The sequence below is a fragment of the Balearica regulorum genome, chromosome 13 (assembly GCF_011004875.1).
Source record: "Balearica regulorum gibbericeps isolate bBalReg1 chromosome 13, bBalReg1.pri, whole genome shotgun sequence".
Lineage (NCBI taxonomy): Eukaryota > Metazoa > Chordata > Aves > Gruiformes > Gruidae > Balearica > Balearica regulorum.
Window position 1 is genome coordinate 8086727 of NC_046196.1, and position 22846 is coordinate 8109572.

Below are 22846 nucleotides of genomic sequence, written 5' to 3' on the forward strand. Positions count from 1 at the left end.
ATTCTATTATTTCCCTAAGAAAATGTATGCATCAGGCCCTTGTAGTTAATTCTGAGCTAGGTATGAAAAAAGATTGCACCATTTGAGTGATAATTATGGGATATGTGGATTAGTAAATCATCTTTGATGACTGAAGTTGCAATATTATAGTATCTTTGAAAAAGAACCCATTTTAATATGCACTGAGAGTGTACTTGAAGCAAAGACTGGGCTTTATTTTGTTTCTATTGGAACAAAAGTCAGAAGCAAAACGCTTGATCATTCTTGTTCAGGAAGGTTTTAATCTACTCTTTAAAGGATGTTACCAGTAATCTGTCTTAAATTATGGACATCAATGCCATATTTCTTTTGAGGGTTTTCTGTATTTTAGATTGTATAAATGACAGTCACTCTTAATAGGCTTCAGGATGCTTAAGTACCAAGCAAAGTAGTTAGATTGGCTATAATGCCCTGTGGACAATCATCCTTGTGCCTGAACTGCAGCAAGTGACTAGCATTTTCTTTACACAACCACCACTGACTACAGTAAGGTTGTTTTTTGGTTTTTGTTATTAAATTGTCCTTGATACACAAGCTGCTTTTTTACAGAGCACGGGAGTTCCACTTTTATCACAATCAGTAGTGTATTATTACCTAGGAGGGTCAACACTTTTCTGACAGACTTTGCTCTACATTCACATGGAAATGGCATTATGGAAATGGCAGCCGTAATTGAAGGCGATAACATCTATGCAATATCCATTCAAATCATAATTACTTATACAATGCAAACCTCCTTACAGGTGCTGTGAGAAACTGCGCTGCTCTATTTCATGCTTTATTCTGAACAGTCTGCCTTACTCTGTGAAGTTAATAATTTCCCCTAAAAGGGAAGAGAGTGTTTAAAGCAGATGTGATTATGCCAGCTGATTAGCATTCATTTCTCATTGTCACATCCTGAGAGAGAGGAATTTTTTACACTCCCTTTTTTCCCAACTTTTGATTGCTTGATGTAGCAATGCTAGCAACACCCTTTTAGCATCATCTCTCTTTCTGTCTCTCATTTTTTTGAATGAATATATGTCCATAATACATATCTAAACATATCCCATTGGATTTTTTTGTGGCATTATATTTGTTTAGCTGTGTATATGCCTATAGCCAAATACTCACATGCATGTATACACACATGTACAAGTATGGAGATGAGCAGGAAGTGTGATTGCCCTTAGAAGTATTGTAAGGAGACTCTGAAGTGGCACGTAACCCATTTGAAATACCCTGTGACTGTTGACAGTTCTGGGTACAGGCTGATGCACAACATTCAAATATGTTAATCAAAAGAAAAAGGTGTGACCTCTGTGTGATAGATGCATGAGATCTGTGGAAGAGGATCCTTACTGGCCTTACTGTGTCTCATTGCACTTTTATGTTATCTTCTGTGAGTGTGAAGGACACACTGATGGTTGCTAGCATTCCTATAGTCATTCATCAATAAGTGTTTAAACAATTCTCCCTTAGTTATGAAACCACATATCACTGTATTCCTAATGATACTTTGCAGATAGTGCCATTTTTATTCTGATTAAATTTTAATCTATGCAGTACATACAGAAGGACCTTTTCCCCTTACAAGTAAACAAATATGTTACTTTAGAGAGATCCTAAGCCCTCAGTGCATGAGTCAGATTTGGAAGCAGATTTATAGCATAATAACAGATTGCCATTGTTTGTTTGCATTATAGCATCTTTTACACATAGTGTCCTACAAAATAAAGTGTTCACTTGATAACAATAAAACTTCCAACAAATTAATTGCTAGAAGCCTTTGAAGGATAAAGAACATACAAATGATGGCAGATGACTCTTTATCCCTCTCTTAAATTTGTTTTGGGCATTGATTATAGTGTTTGTAATCAGTGAAAGCACTGTTGAGAGTTGAATGGGCTGTGGGCAGGCGCTGTGGAAGAGTGATTTAACTGAATTCTATTGTGCAGGAGCCCAGATGATAGCCTGGTGTGGAGCTTTTACGAGAATAATTGAAAGCTTGCAACAGATCACTTCATAATGTGGTTTTGAAATTAATTCACCTCAATGTTGAGTTGACCCTGAGCCCCACTCCCTCTTTTGCAGATGTAGTTCATGCTACATTTAAACTGGGATCTCTCCAAGTAAAATTGCTGTGCTGCAGTAAACGTTACTATAAACTATGCAATTTTCCATATCGAACCATTGGTGGAGTGTATATAATAGCTTGACAATTGAATAGGAATTCTCAAGTTTATGACTAGCTAACAAGATTGAAGAAAATGAACAGGGCTCTAGAGCTTGAATGTATTTGCACACCACAGACACTTATTCTGAAATTGTTTTGATTTGCTTTCAATGTTCATTGTTCATGAATGGAGGATGCCCTTTACATACTCATCAAAATGATGAAACCACTGGAGTCAAGGATGACAAATGCAATTGGAGATGTACGAGTGAAGCTTCAGGAGTGTGATGATAAAAGTCAGTATGATATGAACCTTCCTTTTGCATGATTCACAGCACCATTCAGCACATGAGCGGGCCTGTTGCTTCTCCTATTGAGTGCACCAGTGTCTGCTGTTCCTGTCATAAGTCCCTGAAATGCCTATCTTAATACACATCTCCACAGGTAAAAACAGTCACAGATTTGATTTAAAATATATATAAACAGCTACAGTTCAAATCAGACAAGACTCTTGAAGCTACAGAGTTAACATGGAACTTTCCAAACGGATTTGAACTGTCCAGTAAGGCAATTACAACTGGGGAATTTCTACTAAGTCAAATCTTCCTGGAGCCTTGAAAGTACATATTCTGACTTAGGCTTTTTTTATTTTACTTATCAACTTGGAAATGCATAAAATCTGTAGTGAAAACGGTTGGACATATTGAAAAAGATGAGTGAATTAAGATGGGCATGTTTCCAAAACAACCCAGGTCACTTGGCAAAGTAGGTGAAAACAGTTTGGTTTTCACTGCTGACCAGAAGCATTTCAATATGCTTTCAGTATGAGAGACTTCCGACTCAGAAAAGTAGTTCTGAAAGTCTTCAAGATCGTGCTACAAAATCAGTGCAACGTGTGCTCCCACTAAGATGCTGTGTGCAACAGGGAAGTACAATGACCAAGGGATTCTTGTTCAGGATAAATGATGCTGTAGTGATGTTAAGTCTATCAGACAACATTGAAGTACCAAACATGATATAACCTAACTTCTTAGCACCTAATTTTCTAGTAGAATCTCTTGTTCTAAGCTTGATGCTTATTTCCCCAACATACAGGTTCTCTTTTTGCTCTTTCAGAGATTCACAGCATCTGAGCACTAAGTGGAGAGCTGCCTAATCTAGTCAGTAGAAAATCATGAGGATGTAGTATGTTGTTTTCCTTGCTGGTAAGATTGAAGTTTCATCTTGGTATACATATTTTGTAGAAGGTGGAAATGTGGTTTTGAAATCACTTTGGCAGACAAAGGGAACCTGCATCTGCTGCTTCTCAGGTGTGGGTTAAGGCAAATGAAGGGGAAACAGGAGCACCGCTCTCACATCCTTTCTTTGCTCCACCTATTATTTTAAAAGAATGACAGCTGTTACGGCATTCTCCATGGGATTTATCCTGGTTTTTTGGTAAGGAATGATTTACGAACCCTTCCAAAGCAAGGCCCACTGGCAATCTAGGTGAAGGAGTGCCTCACTTTGGTGTCCAGATTGGGCCTATGAGTTAGCTAGGAATCAAATTGATTAATTCTAGAAATACACAGAGGTACACTCTGGGCATCAGTGAAAGTAAATAGTTAAGGTTTCTGTGGAGTAAGGGGTTTCTGTATTACCAGCAAGATGTTTCTAGTATTTAGGTGCCTAAATTTTATTTCATTCTCACTTTAGCAGCTAAATCCTTTCAAATTTTGGCCCTCTATTATTTCTGTCATTGTACATTACTGAAATCCCTTGTTCTTCTCTGAGGTCTGAATCCTTTTTGTTTAATTAAATCAAGATATTAAGGGACTTGGTCAGAGTGTGTAAGTGTCTAGAAGGTGTAGTTGGCTGCTTAGTCTAGGAGACAAAGATACAACAAGATACAATGGCTGTACATTGAAGCTCACTAAGTGTAGTTAAGAAACAAGGTGGTTTTTTTCAGTGGAGGTAACTAACAGTTGGAGCAGTTTGCCAATGGTTTATTGCATTCTCTGTCAGTTGGGGTTCTTTGAGAGTTTTTTAGCTAAGATTGAACTTGTTTTAAGGATTTTGAAAATCTAAATTTAAACAGAGATGAATTGAAGGAATTCTGTGGTCTGTCAGTCGGATGTTAGCACATCATGTCTGCGCTTTGTCATTCCTGAATGTATAAGTGCCATTCATTTTAATGGCTGAAGAACTGAGTTTTAATGTCCCAGGCTTTTAAAGTATGTAGGTACCTGAATTGAGAGGGACCTCAAAGCCTGGGATTAAGTTTTCTAGCTGTGTTTATTTGTAGCAATTAATACTGTTGAGATGAAACTTGGTGTATGTTAAGAGAGTGTCAGTTTCAAATTGGTGTAAATGGACTTGTAGCTGTTTATTAAAATGTTCTCCCTGAAGTGTTAGGTTGGTTGCTGTTGGAGGCAGAAATCTGGACCAGATGGACTTTGGTCTGAATGTGACAATACAGTGTTCAGTTCAGCTTTGCAGCACTCTGTCCAACACATCTGTCAGGGAACAGTGTCAAAAGAGGGCTTCATTATATGATTTATTTTTTGGTTTTATATCTACCCATGTTGCTTTGATAGCAACCCTTTTCCTTCTTAGGAAAAAAATATTTCTTGTGTAAGAAATTGTCAGGTTAAAATAGTATTTATAAAACAGTAATACAGTAGTCTGTTCCATGCTCTTTGGAACGACTGGAATAATGGAAATCTTAATTTTGGTTTAGGGCATAACTGGAAAAATACTGTTCCGCTAAGTTGTGTCACAGGTGTAGCTGAATACATACTGGTGCATTTTGGAAGTGACTTTGACTCTCAAATGCGAAGTGACCAGCCTTCCTTGCTGGAGAAGATATTGAACATTCCGCACTGGTGCTGTCTTCTAATATGGAAACCTGTTTTTTTTTAATTCATTTCTAGTAAACCTATTTTATGAGACTCAAAGATTAACATTCAAACCAAACAATTTCCAGTGAATGCAGATTTCCTTTTGAATGTTATCTCCCCCACTAGCCAGAAATGTGGGCAATAATAATTCTGTATCTCTTCTACAACCACTTACCTGTAATTACGCTTAATAGTGTGTGAAAAGTATAGGGTCTGTTCTGGTTTTTAGGTATAAATCAAGCAGTTTTGTCTCTGCAACCTTTTAGAATTTGCAAAACAGTTCACAAGTTAACTCCTGCCCAGATGAATTGCATTACTGGACATCCCCCTTTACCCCACCCCGTCATGTCTTCTTGCAGGAGAGCAGCCACCACAGGAAAAACAGCACCACAAGCTTCGTATTAACATTGCCACCACAGATTCCCAAGTGACCATTCAGCTGAATGGAGCTTGATAACTAAGCTGGCAACAAGCTCAGTGGTCGGAATAAAAACAGCATCAGCTTTTCAGATCATACCCTTCTCTAATGTAATTAAATTCTGAGTCGTAGACCTGGGGTGAGGCATGCTTCCAACTGATGCTGCATTTCCTGAAGGTCAGCTGGAGAGCAGTATATTTCATCAAGTGCAATCTATAGAGTTGCAAGTTTCCTGATTAGGTTTGCATTTAAAGAGCTTCCCAAGGCCTGCCTAAGTTGGGAAATTGCCCATTTAAGCAATAAAACATAATAACATATGACGCTGCTGCTTAATGTTATCATATATAAGAGAGTGCATATGTAATACAAAGACAAACTGATTCAGATTCTCCTTTTGCTAAATTTTGTTAAGTAGTAGCATCAGTTCTCTGGATTGTCCTATTGCTTTTCTAAGATAATGAGTTTGATGAATAGCATTCAAAATATGTTTGATTCATCTCCCCATACTTATAGCTGTGGATTTACTATTAGATCTCACCAGCTTTTTTTTGTTTTTTAGACTTCCTGAACATCATATGCCTATTTTTGTTATGTTGTATTGCTTACTCTTGTAAGCAGATGAGGCAATTCTCACCCACTGGTTGAGATAACCAAACTGTTCATTAGAAGATGAAGAAAGCGAAAGTCTACTAGTCATTCAAAGGACACGCTGTCTCACGTCATCATTTGCTGTCTCATGATTATACATTGTATGACATGCTAGTTTGGAAAAAGGCTGACAGGAAAGGAAATGAAAATTACATAAATTTGTATTAAATTATCTGATCTTCCTGACTAACCAGTTCAAATTGCTTCCCTTTACTGAGTATTTGAGCCATTTCCCTTCTAACAGGTACTTTTATGATGAAATGCAGAAATGTCAACCTTGTCATCCTTATTTATGCTTGAGTACCAGAGAAAAGACCATACTTAAATTTACCTGATATCTCAATAATAATCATAGAAATAGATAATCTGCTGTCTCTAATAGGACAGCAGGGAAGAATAGTGCTGTCTTCGGATGGAGAATTGAGATGTTCTGAATTCCGAAATGTACCCTCCTCTTCTCTTTGTGGTCCTGTTAAAAAAAACACCACCTCAATAGAAGTGCCTTCTTCTAAATAACACTTATAATTGACTACTGACAACTTTTTTTTTTTTTGTGAAACTCACTGACTCAGTCTTTTGTTTCTCTCCTGAAATGCAGTCAACTTTTCTTTCTCCATTTTTAGAGAGAAAACTCCCTAAAATTCTCCATCCAATTGATGGAGAATTTTGTCATTAGCATTATGAAGACGGAAGCCCTGAAGCATAGTGGATTGTCAGTGGGAAAACTCTTATATCAGTCATGATCCATCATAGCTTCATACAGTATCTTATTCTTTTCCATAAATATCAGGTCCTTCAAAATAGACTTATCCATGCAAGCTATTTCCCATCTTTGACATGTGCTCAAACTAATGAGAGTATAACCTGCATCAAAATGTGTCTGTCTTCATTCAGTGTCCCTAGGAAAAAAGATTTTTGGTCTTTTGGAGGTATTAAACCATGTGCAGAAAAGATTTAAGACTGACAGTTCTCCATGCCAAGACAAACAATTGTTTAACAATAGGGAGGTACTCTATATTTTGCTGGGGGGGAGGAGGGGAAGAAGTTTCTCAGTTGCAACAACAGTTACATCCTGGAGAGTGAGTAGTTAAAAAAAGAAAAAATATAGCTAGATATATAATGAAGAAAGTTAACAGTTTGTTGTTTGAACATAAATATTCCATGCAGTTAGCTGTTTTCTTTTCCTGTAGTAAAGGATGGAAACACTTCTGCAAATATTATTATAGACACATCTCAGAACTGCCATTTTGGACCCCTTAATACAGGTGCCCTAAAACCTAATAGTGAAGAGTTAGATCTCAGTGAAATTTAGATGTTATCTACATTTGGTTCTGCTCTGAAATAGAGACATTTTTATTTTCTCAGGTAGAAATATTCTGAAAGATACAGTAATAAATGCTGTTTTGATACTTTCATTTAAAATAAAACATTTTTGGATCACTGAAGTAGAAATCATTTCTTTTTACTGAAATAGCATAGATTTTTAAAAAGCAGTTCAATATTGTAATGATGTCCTGAAGTAAAAAAGTGGAGTTCCTCTAAATAGCTGATTTCCATGAGTCTTTAATCTCCTCTGGAGTTTCCTGGGAGTGGAAAGGTTCTTGGATCTAAAACCCCTTTACACAGTGTATTCCCAGAAAGAGAAAATATTTCTTAAAATTCTGGAGTGCTGTTGAAGTTGAGAGAACAATCACATCGGAGAAGAGTAAGCAGAGAGAGAAGGAAAACATTGAAGAGAGTTGGGTACAGAGACACGTGTATCTTGTACTTAGAGAAAAAATACTTCTGAAAGAATGGGCAAAATGGTTTGAGTCTTCAGTGCTAGAATCAACAGTGGCACATCCTGAAAGTTAGTAGATATTTTGGAAGCCTGACCTTCAATCTACTTAAAACTAAGCTGACAGATTTTTTTATTTTGAAGACAGTAAATGCTCTGAAACACATTCCAGAGTGTCAAGTGGCTACTCATCGATACCCATGGGCACATGGGTTTGGTCTGCCTGGGAGGTTCAAATGGAGGTAAACCTCAGACTAAGATAAATGTTAATGAAGATTTCATTTTTTATATAATTTAAGTACATTATCGCTTTGAAGCAGGAGAATTTTTTGGTAGTAGTGCTCTTGGAAAGCGCTTGGGAGAACAGCATGTATTGGTCAAAAAAAGAAAACTAAATTTTCCAAAGTCCAGTCCAAAGTAGAGTGTGTGCTCTTCCCACAACTCTAGTCCATCCCTTTGAAAAGAATGAAACAACTAGAAAATCATGTTGGGAGTTCACAATTGGATTGGAAGAGACTTTTTCAAAGGACACACTTTTTTAGATATTTATGAATGTACCACAAGAATAATCACATACAAAATCCACATAGAGCTAAAACTTCACAGATTATTTTCCAGTGGGGGACTAATTTCCTTTGCCCCAACTACAGCAAATGTTTACTATCTTACTATATTTTAAAAACCAATGTGATTATCTTAAAAGACAATATGAGGAATTTTATAAATTTCATTCAACTTCGCAGACTCCTTTATTTTAGTCAAGGGAAGAATCACTAGATTGGGGGAAAGAGAGTATTTTTCAGTAATAGGCAGCAAATCTGCTGCTTATTTTATTTTGGGAAATATGATGGATGGATGATAATGTCCTTACTGATATTAGGTACTTTCAAGACTCAGAATGTAAAGGACAGTCTCCATCACTTTAAGGAAATGAGTAGTTAATGTAATGTTTTTCAAAATACTTAGCTTTGCACCTACAAAATATTTAAATAATGAAGAGCTATAGACTTACACACTTGCTTAAAGTACAAGGCAGTTAAATGTATTTGGTTTGGAGTCGATATATGCAGCTAATTAGAAAAAAGAAGTTGTTAAATTTACACTCTCTGTAACACTTTCCAGGAAGACCTGGTGTGTCAAGAAGGCTGGGAAGGCTGTGAACTCTCCTGGCCTCCACAGTCATTCAGTGACCACCGTGACAAGTCACATTCTTCCCTTGAAGGCTTCCAATACAAGTGCAAGTGGTTTAAAAAACTCTGAGGCTAAGGATGTCAAAGGCACATAGATATGTGGAAATATTTAAACAGTAGTACTGAACGTATTTTAGGTGTCCAGGCCCTATTGAACTTTAGTGATATTTAGGAATCCTTTGACATTTATGAAAACCTTATTTAATTTCTAAATAAATATGCTGTTGAGTAATTGGTACCTCTTTGGATAAGTCCTTAACAATGTGTTTCATAACTCAGCTATCGTAAAAGTCATAACTTCAGTATATGGAACATGGGGCTTTCTGTAAAGTTAGATGATCTGGGAAAATGTTCATGAACAACCTTAACAAAAATATCTTGAACGTGACTGTCTCTGAGTGATAGATAAGACTGATACTTGTGTCACTTGCAGGATGTGATTTTTAGGTTAAAGAGAAAAATTTGTAACAACATCTGAGGAAGTTGCAGTCAGTCATTAAGAGCTATTTAGAAACGTGATGGTGAAGATTTACTGTAATTTTTCAGAAGTGCCTAACTCCCATATAAATAATCTGGTTACCTCTGACAATTGCTTGTTGTATCCTCACATAGGTAGTTTAAATATAATTAGACCTGGATCCTCATACAGTTACCTGTTTTGCAAAGTTCACCACAGCTTCCATGGATGTTGCGCCTTAATAGATATAGTGAGACGTGAAAATACAATGTTTCATGCATAGCTCCAGTGCAAACCTTTGAAAATCTCTGCCAGAAATTCCGGTGTGCTTACAGTCATTCTATAGTACCTTTGTTCATGATAAGGTGGTCGTCTTTTTCCCAATTAACATCTCTAAGGAAGAGTACACCAAATAACTTGTTCAGCATAGACTAACCAGCATGGTAAAAGTCTGCTGAGTACTTTAATTGGTGTCCATTAAAAGTGCAAAGCTGTTCTGCTATGATCAGACACCCTGAGATGCACCTGTGAAGGGTCTTGATTCCATTAATTCAGTGGATGCTGCTTCACAGGTAATGAAAAATTAAGCAAGATTTGACCAAACCTTGGGAACATAACTCAGCAGTTAGCAATGGAAACTCAATTAAAATACTTTCCATGTACTTGTTTTTAAATATTCATGCTATTGAACCATTCCCACTTAATGCATAAATGACAACATAATATCCAACTGTAACAGTTGGTGGAAGCGATTTTAAGTAGCAGTTTAACAAACAGAGATGGATTTTAATTTGCAATGCCAGTTGAGCTGTAATAAAAACTAGTATTCCAGCTGTGAAAAAAAAATAAAACACAGCTTGGTTTAGAGTTATTTACAGATGTGTAGGGATTTTTTTTTTTTTCCTAAGCCATACAATGGAGCCATTTGGTCATTATTCCTTCCCAGGAACATTTGTATCAGATGCCCTTCCTACCCCTAATTTCTGGAATCAAACTCCTAAGGAAATACACATTAAAATATTATGGCAATTCTTAATTGTTCATTGATTACAGAATTCAATTTCCTGTTGCAAATGTTACTGTTCAGTGTTAATATAGCTGTTTACTTGTTTTTATGGACTGTGATGAGCTTCTGTCGACTTTGAGATAAATCCTATACCGCTGTCTTTGAATGATTTCCATGTGTTGGCATTGTTGCTGTCTCCTGGAGTGTTATTAGGATTCTTGCAACTTTGATTTCTGTTTGTTTATCCTTCTCAAAATATCAAATGCTGGAATCGTGGTATTTTGTGAAAGTTTTAGCACTTTTTCTTTAATAATGAAATTTCCAGTTGCATGAGGGAAAAGTCTGCAAATAAGGGCCAAGCACACCCTTGAAATCTCTTCAGAAAACTCAAACTAAAAAAAAAAAAAATCCAAGCTTTTCTTCTCTTAACATTAGTTTAGGGCAAGGAGAAGATAAGATCATGCCTGGAGGAACAGTCCTCGGTACATTCCACTGAGCAGAAGACGTTGTCACTAACTAGCACAGTGACCTTTCTGCCCTACTTTATGACTTTATTTAATACGTATGATATTATGATCCCTGAAGATTCATCTGTAGCTAAACATAAGCTCCCATGAACAAAATGTTCATTGCCGTGGGAAGTGTTAGAGAAAATACTTTTATTATTTGGATTAAGGAATTTAGTCAGTGAAAGTTTTCTTCCTTTTTCACTTTTTTTTCTTTACTTGTATCAGTATAGTCTTATTAGAGACCGAACAACAGTAAAATGGACTATATTGTAAGCTAAGCACTTGGGGACCTGAAAGTCTGCAAGCAATAAGCATAGCAGCTAAGTTCCCAGAGAGGACAATTTGTAGAACTCATAAGCCTGAAGTGCTTTAACTGAAGCAGTAAAGTTCAGAAAAGAAATGGGGACAACTTCAAAGACACTAAGAAGTTGTGATTAGAAGTTTGCAATACACAGGAAAACAAGGGGGAGAAAAAAACCAGGTATGATGCATTCGCACAGCAGGGCTGGAGATAAGGCTTTATTAGAGAATAGGAGAATGACGCACGTTAAGAAGAGGAAACAGCTCTTCTGACCTTGTGTAGGAAATCATGTTAATTGTGTCTACCTGAGATTCAAGCTTTCTTATTTTAACTACAATTTTTAGATTGGTCCCAGGTTTCACTCTAAATAGCTCAAGTAACATGCAGGACTGTGGAAAATATTTCAGTGACAAATGGAGAAGCTGCAAGTAAATGTTTGAATTATAGCCTCCTTAATTGGTAATGACATCAGGAGAGTTTAACATGAGCTACAGTCATCTGAACCGTGTGTGTGTTAAACAGATGAAGAGCCCAACAGTAACTTGGCGTACTCATGAATTGTTTGGGAGGAAAGATTGAGTCACAGTACAGTGTATGTAAAAACCAGAAATATTCTTCAACGCTTCAGCCTACTGCAGTCAGCCTACTGCAGTAAAATTGATAGTGTGGAGGAAAAGGTTTAAAAAAAAAAAAAATGCCCTGAGAAAGCAGTTTTGAAGAATGCAACTTTTGTAAAGTATGAGAGATTTCAGTTCCACTCCACAAGCAACTGTAAAAAGTAATTTGTTTTCTCAAGGGTTTTTTTCTTGTGTTTCAGTTGAATTGTCTTTCAAAAAATTGAGTAACAAAGCATTTGCATCAGTGCACATCAGGAAAGCCGACTCCTCAAATGCACTAAAACTTGTTGGAAAGTGTGTCCTGGTGTACTGTGCAAGCCTCAAGCCCATGTGACTTTATCTGACAAGCAGGAAGCAGGGTCAACTGGTCCTTTCAGTCACCCTGCCCTGAACTGGTGGAGAGATGAAGGCTGGAAATGGATATAAGGACCTGTCGGAAGGTGGGTCACCGTTCCTAATGCGTGAGCTGAAAGGTCTGCTCTCCTGACACTCTCTGTCTGAAGTGCATCTAAGGAATGCTTCAGCAGAAAGGCTAAAGAGTAATGGCTACTGTCTGCACCCAGGGTGAGAACTTCTTTGCCTCAGTTTCCTTTTCTTTAGAACCAATGCATGTCAGTGATGAGTGACCCTTTTGGGAACAGATGGAGAGCAACACTCGAACAGTAGGAAGAACAAATACAAGAGTATAACATGAAATCTTGACTTGCATGCCAAGAGAAAGATAGGAAAGATGAAGAAAACCCACGGCCTAATTCCCTTCCGTCTTTCTGCAAGACTGCAACACTAAATAGCTATCTTCTGGGAAAGTACTTGGTCATGTACATTCACTGAAAATGCTAACTTCACTATCACCTTTCTTGTTTCTGCCTTACACCTTTCAAGATGCCAGGGGAAACTTTTTAGAATTTAAGCTGTTTGCTTTGCTGCCTTCAGGGCTGGATTTCTGTCATTCTGAGTTAAAAGCTGGTGGCATGGCATTTTTGCAGAGGGCAACAGCATTACTGCTATGCAGATCACTTAATTATTCTAAGTGTTATGAGTGCAAGTCTCTGAAGATGACAATGTAATGTAGGGAAAGCTGAAATGAGAGGTAATGAAAGGTAATGAAAAAGTCAGAGGTAGACAAGATGATCCTGTGATGCGAGGTCAAACAAAACAAAACACTTAATAAAGGACTGTGGAGCTGGAATTAGCCAGTATTGCTGAATAGGCCACCAGTGTCACAAAAGCAATATACTCACTGGGAGTGGGGGAATATAGAATGTCAATGCAGTATAGAGCTAACTCCTCACACTCCCTGGAGGCTGCTTAAAAGCTAACATTGCACCTACTGAAACAGATCTATCCTGTATTCAGCTGCTATGTGTAAAAGAAAAGATGAAGCTTCCTGAGGGAAGTGGCAAAGCAATTAAACACAAAATGACTGTGTCGTCCTGTCATCCCGTCCTGTCCCCCCCAAAGAGCTCTCAAAATTATAGGCTTTCCTGATGAAGGATGCAACTAGAAGCACGGACATCTCCATGACATCTTTTATCCCAGATGAAAATGATTTGTTAGAATTTAGGAAAAAAACTTTTACAGAAAATAAATAAAACTTACCTGATTGTTCAGAGCCAGGACCAAATTATTCATTATCAAAATTTCACTTAATGTCTGGGACTAGAATACTGAGTTTACTATTGGAAACCCTACCACACTGCCTTCATTATGCACCTCCCTGGCAGGGAACTTGTTGGTGTGGATTATCATATTTATCATTTGAATTGAGAAGAAACTGCAGTATGTTTCTGGCTTGGACCATCACCCTCCTGTGCTAGGTAATTTACAAACAAAAATGAACAAGACACTCCCTGTCTTAAATCACTTTTAATCTTAAAACAGATAACAGATGGATACAGGCAGATGGCAGAGAAAAAAATTGTGACTAGGTCTGATCAAGAATGTTTTCTCATCAAAACCATGGTGATTGATAAGCTGTCCTTTAAAAAATTAGGATTTGACAGTCTTGACAAAACTTTTTATGAAAAGTAAAGGACAGAATTTACAGTCAAGGTAAGAGGACTAGCAGAGAATGTTAATGAGGTTGTCATTTAAGTAGGCTATAGTCAAAGTTTAAATGTTTTGTCTGAATTGGGTATGATTTAAATCAGGCTTTCATACTTTGTGTGTGAGTACTACCCCTTAACTTCATCTTGAGGAAGGTCCTGCTTATTTTAAATATACACATACATATATACGTGTAGGTATATATACATGGACACACATGCACATATATGCTAATGAAAGCCTCTCAGGTTTGTCTCAGTGTAGAACAAGACTAAAGTTTTCTTGAGGAAACCACTTCCATTTTATAGGTAACCAAAGCTAGTACATGGAGAAGAAAGCTGCAGACAAGGAAAGTATAGATGTGAATTGCCTAACAGGCAAATGTTTAAGTTTCAATCACTGATTTGACTTCAGCACTAGTCTCAAACTGGTGTAAGTTGTTGTAGCTTGTCCAGCTACAATGGAGATGTTCCAAGCTAAATCCTTAGGCATATGGTTTTAGGGTACACGCTTAAATTTCTTTTAAAACTTAGGACAAGAAGATATACTTGTAGTGAACCCTTACAGAGGAATGAACTGTGGACTAAGGGACTTTCTTATGGATTGCTATTATCAGAAGGGCAGAACACTTCCTTCTGAGTTCTCTTCCTTCAACTATTTATCTCAAAAGAACATTACATTTCCTCTTCTTTAAAGGGATCTTTAACAGTTTTCAACAGTGTCTCCTGAGTATCCTCCATTCGCAGCATTACAGTGGAAATACACCAAGGAGTTTGAACTGAGATGGTGAGAGGATGGCTTAGAAATGGGAAAAATATTGTGTGCCATAGAAGAAATTATCTTTCTATTTAAAATTGTCTAAGAAAGCTGTTTCTTTAACCTTCAGAATGTGAAATCTCTGATGAAACAATATGAGACACCCGCTAAAAATATTTAGCTTAATATGAAACAATCCCTCAAATAATAATAATAAAAATATTTTTAGGATGTGTGCCATACAGTGCTAAGCATGGGAAAAACAAGCAGGGATCTCCCTGTCTCATCCCCTACAATTACTCAGAAGTAAAGTTATTTTGCGACAAATTTTAAGAAGGAAATTTCATTTACATATAAATGTAAATCTCATTCAGCACTAAACTGGCAATATTAAGGCTAATTGAGGGTAAGATTTGCATAGTTTAACAGTAAAATACTGTAAATATATGTTGAGATGCAAAATATAATGTGAAAATTTATTTACTACTAGTATCCCTTTCATTGGTGTAAGGATACAATCAATGAATATGTTGGTGTCCCTTCTGTCTTGATGTATTGCAGTGACATTGAAGCTCCCATAAAATAGTGTGATTCCTACTCATGGGAATGTTTTTTTTGAATGAAATAAAACTTTTCATGGCTTAGATTAGCTATAGTTCTTACATATTTACTGTGTTCAACATTTTATCAATTTAAAAATGTTGCTTGAATTTACTTTGTTACCTAATGGGTCATTTCACCATGAACAGTCATGCACAAGCTTGTGGAATTTTAATACAAGCTTTGAATGACATCGTTTTGAACAAGAGTGTTTTTTTTTGCAAACCAGATCTACTTCTGTAAGGTAGAATGGAAATAGATGGAAGAGTGAATCTTTTTATTTGTTTTGTTTTATCTTGGTTTTGTCTTAATCACAATGGAACAATCCGCAGTAGACATTGAAGCTTTCTCCCCTAGCAGAGTACAAATTATTCATTAAGATATCATAGTTGGATATTTTTGAGAAATCAAATATTTATGTTTTTAAGGCTAAACATAGATCAGGAAACGGGATTTGTCTCATCATACCTCTGGTTTTATTCAGTGTTGAAAGGGTTGTGGTTTGACAGAAACTTTTTTTAGTTCTTAAAGATTTGCGATTCTGTTTTAAAGACTATAAAAAAATATTCTTGCAATTAAAAAAAAAAAACAAAAAAACCAAACAACAACCCTTTCAGTTTTTATCTGAATTTAATTATCCCAGTAAGAACAGCTTTAATTTTAACATTTCCTTTTAAGGATGGAAGTCTGTTTCTGTAATTTAGAAGTATGTCTTGTGAAGTAAATTAAAAACACCGTCAGTGTACAGAAAGCAACACGTAATGGGGAATTTAGACATTTTTCGTGTAACTATATTGTCTGAATTTTGAATTGCTGCTAATTTCCTCCCAATAATATTGGAAATGGGAATAATATAATACCATCTTTTCTCCAGCGCAGCCATTTAAATGTTGTTAGCAGGCTAAGTCATGTCTAACTACTTAACAGAAAGTAGAAGGAAAACATTGTTCTGACTAGAAGTAAAGATATTAGTGTTAGCCTCAGAAAACACTTTAAAAGAAAAGTTTAACTCCTGAAAAATGGAGGCTTTGGATTTTTGGAAAGAACTAATCATGGGAACTTAGTTAAAAAGTGACCTGAGTATAAAGAGGAAGTCTTGATTGACTTGCTCCCTCTCCACATTGTGGAGTCTGTCTTGCCTTCCCTGTTTGTGCATTCAGTTTCCTACTGGCCCTAAAGCATCCCTCTCTCTTTATCTATCCTGCCTATTTTTTTTGTGGGTTTTTGTTTGTTTGTTTGTTGGGGGGGAAGGGTTGTTGTTTTTTGGGGTTTTGTTTGGTTTTTGTTAGACTTGAGATACCTGTAAGTTATCCCAGGTAACATTTAACTTACAGATAATGGTCAAAATCAGACGATATTAATAAAATTAATTCATACTAAATAACATATGTTCTGCCTCTGGAGAAACTTCTTCACAAGTTCTTCTTGGGCTGGGCTGGACTGGTTTCCATAGTGTTCAGCCAATATTTTTTTTCCCTAATATCATCATAACTGACTGAGAACCATGAAGTTTAATGACCCTCCATTGTCTTTGGTCTGGGACTTATATATACCCAATCCTACATACGGTGGCACATTCAGTGATAGAGCAATTTATGACTTGTACATAAGAAAATTCCCTGAACTGTCACAGAAGCAATCCCTTTTCTATCACAGTTAAAAAGAAAAAGAATAAGAATAAAAATGCATTTCTGTTAAAGCTGAAGTCTCAGCTAGTATATTTGGAATAAAATCAAAATTGCTATGATAGTTTTCCTTTGACTTTATGGCAGTATAAGAACTGTATAATACACTGTATAAGCATACTGGATGATAATAAAATAGTAGAATTAAAATCACTTCGACATACTGTAGATGATAAACCTTTGAAAATAGAGTAAAAATTCAGTCTTAACTATCAGAATAATTAGAATGTGTGAGTAACTTTTCCTAAGAAAAGCTACTTTTAAAAATGCTCATTATCAGGGTGTAACAGGAGCAAGCATTGCATTGCTAGAGATAACATGTACAGAGGGACACGAAATTGAAAAGGTGGAGAAAGTCTACAGAAGGTTAAGGGGGGAGTGGGGGTAGAGATGATCCATCTATCATTTCTGCCACAATAAATCTTCCTTTTTTGAGAGACTAGTGTGACCCCAGAACAATGAGAACAAAATTGCTCTGCTACGCTGTTTCCAGTGTCTTATATCATTATGAAAGTCTTACTGATCATGAACAGATCATGTTTTGTAAGTGTTTATTGTCACAGGAAACACGATTCCTGTGTTTTAGTACAAAGTGCTGAACATTTCTATTTCTGGCAAATAGTAAATCTCTAAAAAAAGCATTGTATTTAATACAAAAGTAAATAATAAAATAAAATTTAAAATAAAATGAAAGATGTAGGATCATCTCTTTAGCCAATAGGTTTCTATTATTTGTTAAATCAGAAAGTAAGTCTTCTGTGTCATTTTTTCAAATAGCAACAACAGAAACTAACAGTGAAGAAACACCCAGGCACTTTAGTTGATGTAACCATGAAGATGGCAGTACACTTTGACAAATAGTATGCCATCAGTCTGGATGTGACAGACTCTGAATGTGGAATGTATGAAATGTATGTTATGGTGATAGTACAGATGTGGATAAATGACATACATGGATTTGTGTTTCTCTGAAAAATAGTATGGAAATTAAAGCACAATTTCTTTAAAAAAAAAAATTTATTAGAAAATCTTAAGAAACTGAGCAGCATTTTGGTAAGGAAAACATGTATACATGGCACATAGTATATTAAAAGTCATAAATGCCATCACTGCTGATCATAATTAATATTAAAAGACACAAACAGATCTAAGAACTTGCATGAATCTCCTTTTCTAAATGCAGTAAGTTGCTCTGTGCTTAATAAAGGGGTAGGATAATCTTGTCTTATGGCTAGGCTGGAACTGAGTAGATATTTGAGTCCTGATTCTGCCACATGCTTCCTTTATGATGTTAATCAGAATGCTTTTATGTCTATTTTTTATTTGAAAATTGGACATAACAGTTCCTTTCCTCACAAGAGCAAATATTATATCTTATGTTAATTTTATAGTGAACGTTTATGGGGTAAAGCATTGCTTCCACTCTATGTAGACACATGGAACTGGGGAGACAATGATTTTTGAATATTGGTTAATCTTTTTTAAAAAAAAAAAAAAAAGAAAAAGATTGGACAGATGAAATAAAAAAGTGTAAACGCTCAGCAAACAGTTGAAAGAGAAGCCTGTTCAGAAAACTGATAAAAAAAGATCATAGCAGGGAAAGCAAGAAAAGGTAAAACTGTTTAACTTTTGAAAAAGGGAGACTTAGCTTTACCTTGTCTTGATGTCCAAGATATTTCTGGTTACTCTTTAATTTGTAAAAAAGGTATAAGCAGGTACAGTAAGTAAAAGCCAAAAATGGACCAATTCAGAGTGGAAATAAAGGGAAGGTTTTTAAAAGCCCAGAAAGGTAATTGTTATGGACAGATTAGAATTTCTATCAACTGTAATCTTTTAATGAAGGCTAAACAATTTTCTGAAAGATATTTTATAGCTCAGCAGAAGTGACAGATGTGATGCAAAAATTACTGGTCTGCATCATGAAGAAGGTCAGTCTAGACTGTCCCAGTAGTTCATTCTGGCCTTACAATCCATAAATATATGAATTAATGTTTGTGAGTCATGCTGATACCATAATGATGGAGGCCACAAAAGCATGTAAGTTATGCTAACTTACCACAGGTCTTGGAAACAGGAAGAAAGAGAGACCGCTTCCAGAAAGCTATCTATGAACAGATCATTGCAATATTTTTCACAATTTAATTCTGTGAAGGGCATCTTATGTTCTGTAATGACAAGTTCTTGTGCAAGACTGTGAATCCATCTGCTTTGTTCTGTGGGTTAACTGATGAGAGAAAATTGGATTTGTTGGTACAGGGGTTATGTCATAGATGAGTGGTACAAAAGTAGGTCACAAAACTGAGAACTAAGCTTGCTTTTTTTTTCTTCTTTTTTTTCTCCTCAGATATTTATTTGCAAAGAATGAACCATGTAGGTTGCCTCCTCACAGTTTTGGTCATATTTACTCAATAATTTCAAAGGAAGGGAAAAATTGTTGTCAGCGCTAGATGTCCTGGATGGAGACGTGGGAGAATGGCCTTTTTCCTAGCATCCAGGAGCTCAGCTATTACAGAATTCATCTGGAATATGGCAAGCCTGAGATCCTCCTGCCTGGAAGAATTTCAGTTCAAATTTCTAACTTTCCACGGAAATGACCTAACCAGCAGGTACCAGGATATGCCGGTAATGCAGAGACAGAATCAGCTCCAGGTGAGCTTTCTGATTATCTGATTCTCACTGTCTTGTTTTTGGTATGAATGGATGTTTAGGGAGAAGAACTGAAAGTCTCTGCTTAACTACAGCCTTTGTGTTGGGGGCATTAGGAGGCAGGAGAAATGAATACCATTTTCTTCTAGCAGTAGAGATAGCTGCGGGTTTCCTGCGCTCCTGTGTGCTTTAGCCATGCACCATTATATATAATTGGATAAGTAGCTTCCCTGGAAATATTGTGACTCTTAGCCTCCTTTTTCTTTTTTTAAGGTTTTCTTAAGCTGTTATTCCAACACCTTGTTTTAGGAACAAATGTTGCATGTAGGGTGAAGATGATTTGTTGAATTATTTTACTATCTCAGTGAGAAAAACCCAAATGATCTAAGATCCATTTGATCCATAAGAATATATTGTTTCTTTTTTTTCAGGTCAGCAAATGAACCAAAAAAAGGAAAATATTTTTATAATTCTGTGGGTTTCCAGGCACGGTAAAGATGGAGATAGTCGAACATTTGCTGTTAAAATTCAACAATGGGAATAGTTCTCGTGTCTACACAGACACTGACTTTACTGGGATTATTTTCATGCTTAAGTATCTCACTAAATCAGAACAGAATAGGCTGGAGTTGATTTTGGTATTCTATTATGCTGAGATAACCACTGATTGGGGTGAAAATAGTGTATCAGTTTAATGAATCATATCCATAATATTTTTAAATTGAGGAGTTTTTTTAAAAGAATGTCCATGACAGAATTGGACATTTTTTCAGGAAAATGGCTTTTCATCTTGCCCCTATGAGAAGCAACAGTTTAACATACAAACGGAGGGGAAAATCAATGCCTTTTCTGAGTTTCTCCCTGTTTCAAGCCCTTGTGCAATGAAGGTCACACACACCTTCATTCATCCCTTATCTTCGACATTTTTCAAGGCATACCTTGTGTTCAGTGTTCATGCCTGAAGCATTATATGTCCTTAGCACATCCTTCAGGACAGTATACAACTCTCTTATATTCCTCAATTCAGAGACGCGCACTGCAGTTTGAGGGGAGGCTGAAAGCTCAGTAAAACCAATGGTCATATAAGGTCAGATCGCTTTTGCATTGGTGGCCTTTTCTCTTGACCTGGGCTGCACATTTTCTTTTCTTGTTTCCCATCTGTGTATTACACACTTGGAATTGTTTTAAATCTTACTAAGTATGTAAAATATTTTCAGAGAATGATATATTTAACATATTTCACATAAGTTCAAGAAAAGTTTTAGTCAATTTGAATCTGTCTTTGCTTAGATTGGCTGGCTTTGGTGTGGGTGGAAGGAAGACTGCGTGTATGTGTTCCAGCAGGTCAACAAGAACTGAAGGTGTCAAATAAATTGATAGAAAAAGTCACTTCAAATACTTTAAATAATACACCGCAAACTATGAAAATTGGAGACCCTACTGTTTTCAGGAAACACATTTTCCCTGCAGTTCTTACGTGTTATTTTATTTATATTTTCTTACATACCCTCACTAACACGCACACAGAGATTGTTAATGTCCTTCTTCATACTTCAGAATACGTTACTTTTAAGCAGCCTATAAGACATGTAAAATCTAGGCAAGATACTGCATTATTCATTCCAGTCACTTTGAGTTATTGATTATGGCATTTTGAGGTATTCCTGCACTTGCTTTTATTTCTTCTCCCTCCTAGACTGATAATCTAGAAAATGAAAATGAACAGGAAAAAATAAGAGCATAGTTTTGGTTCTATTTTCATTTCTTTGTTAAATTCAATAGCACATTAATGAGGCCTTTGTTTTTGCTCATAGCATCACCATTTCCATATCTTGCGTGCGGTCACCCCTCAGAGAAGCCTGGGTGCATGCATTGTGTCAACCCGTGGCTTGATACAAAAGTGCAGAATTTATAGAGGCACAGCATTTTTTTCCTTTATAAATGCCAAACTGAATGAAAAATACTCCTTAGAAAATTAGAAAATAATGAAAGATTGGCATTTGGTGTACAATTTCTTATTCTAGTGAGATTTTGACGTGCCATTCACTGGGAAATTCAAAGTATTGAATGACATCCACATTTACCAGATGGGCTGTCAAGGCATACTATGTCTCAACAACTTTGCAGAATATCACTTGAAGCTTAATTCCTCTTATTTGTGGGCATCTGATTTGCTGTTTCTAAGTAAGATGTTGTATTTATTTTTTTACTTTTTTTCCCCACTCTAAATCTGTTCATGTTACTAAAGCTATGGCTTGGTCTCTTTATCCACAAAGGGTATCTGAGTGTGGGGACAGGGGTTAGGGGAAATACGTGGGACAGTACACATGCGCTGAGTAAGTGATAGAGTGTGCTTAATCCTATGGGATTCTCTTGGGTTCTCTCACATGTTGGTACTTTAAGGCAATATGGATCCTATGGCATCCAGTAACTAACAGGCACTGGTTCAAAGTCCAGCTGGTGGCCACTTAAAAGTTATATTTCTCAGGAGTTGATACTAATAAAGGGCTACAATTGTTTATGTGTTCAGTAATGACCTGTTTGTTGGGATGAAATCCTCAGCAAGTTGGTGGATGACACCAAATGGAGTGGGATAGTTGATCTGCTTTATAGCAGAACAAGGCTGCCACTCATAAAGATATAAACAGGATGAAGAAGTGGGCCGACAAAAACTTCCATGAGGTTCAGTAAAGACAAAAGCACCGTTCTGCACCTGGGAGGTAACGTCCCTAAAACGTGGTACAGAAGGGGAATTGTCTAGTGAGAGGACAGCTCTGCGTGGATGCTTTGATAACATAGTCCCAAGCATGTATGTGTGAGAGATGGGTACTGAATTTCTAGTACTTCTTACTTTGTGAATATCAGTGGCCACCGAGAGGTGATACAAGTACAGGTTGGTGTTTGAAATACATAAGTGGCGATTAAGGTTTTATCATATGAATAATTTCCAGCACATTGCAGTTCTGGAAAGAACCACAAAATCAAGTGCAACTATGTTATTCCAGACATGCAGTGTCTTCTGTGTTCATTACAACAGGATAGATCACAAACGTTTCAACCCTCTACTGTTACGCTGTCTGTAAGTTTTCTTTACTGTCTCAGCAATACCTTATTTGT

The 22846-nt window shown here is 36.5% G+C and overlaps 1 long non-coding RNA gene across 1 annotated transcript in view; it reads left to right on the forward strand.

Moving 5' to 3' along the window:
* The first annotated feature begins 19497 nt into the window (after positions 1-19497).
* The window catches only part of LOC142603732 (uncharacterized), a 30748-nt gene continuing 27399 nt past the window's right edge, over positions 19498-22846 (forward strand). The window contains exon 1 of the long non-coding RNA XR_012837623.1: positions 19498-19732. This is a non-coding gene — a long non-coding RNA (uncharacterized LOC142603732). The remainder of the gene's footprint in view (positions 19733-22846) is intronic.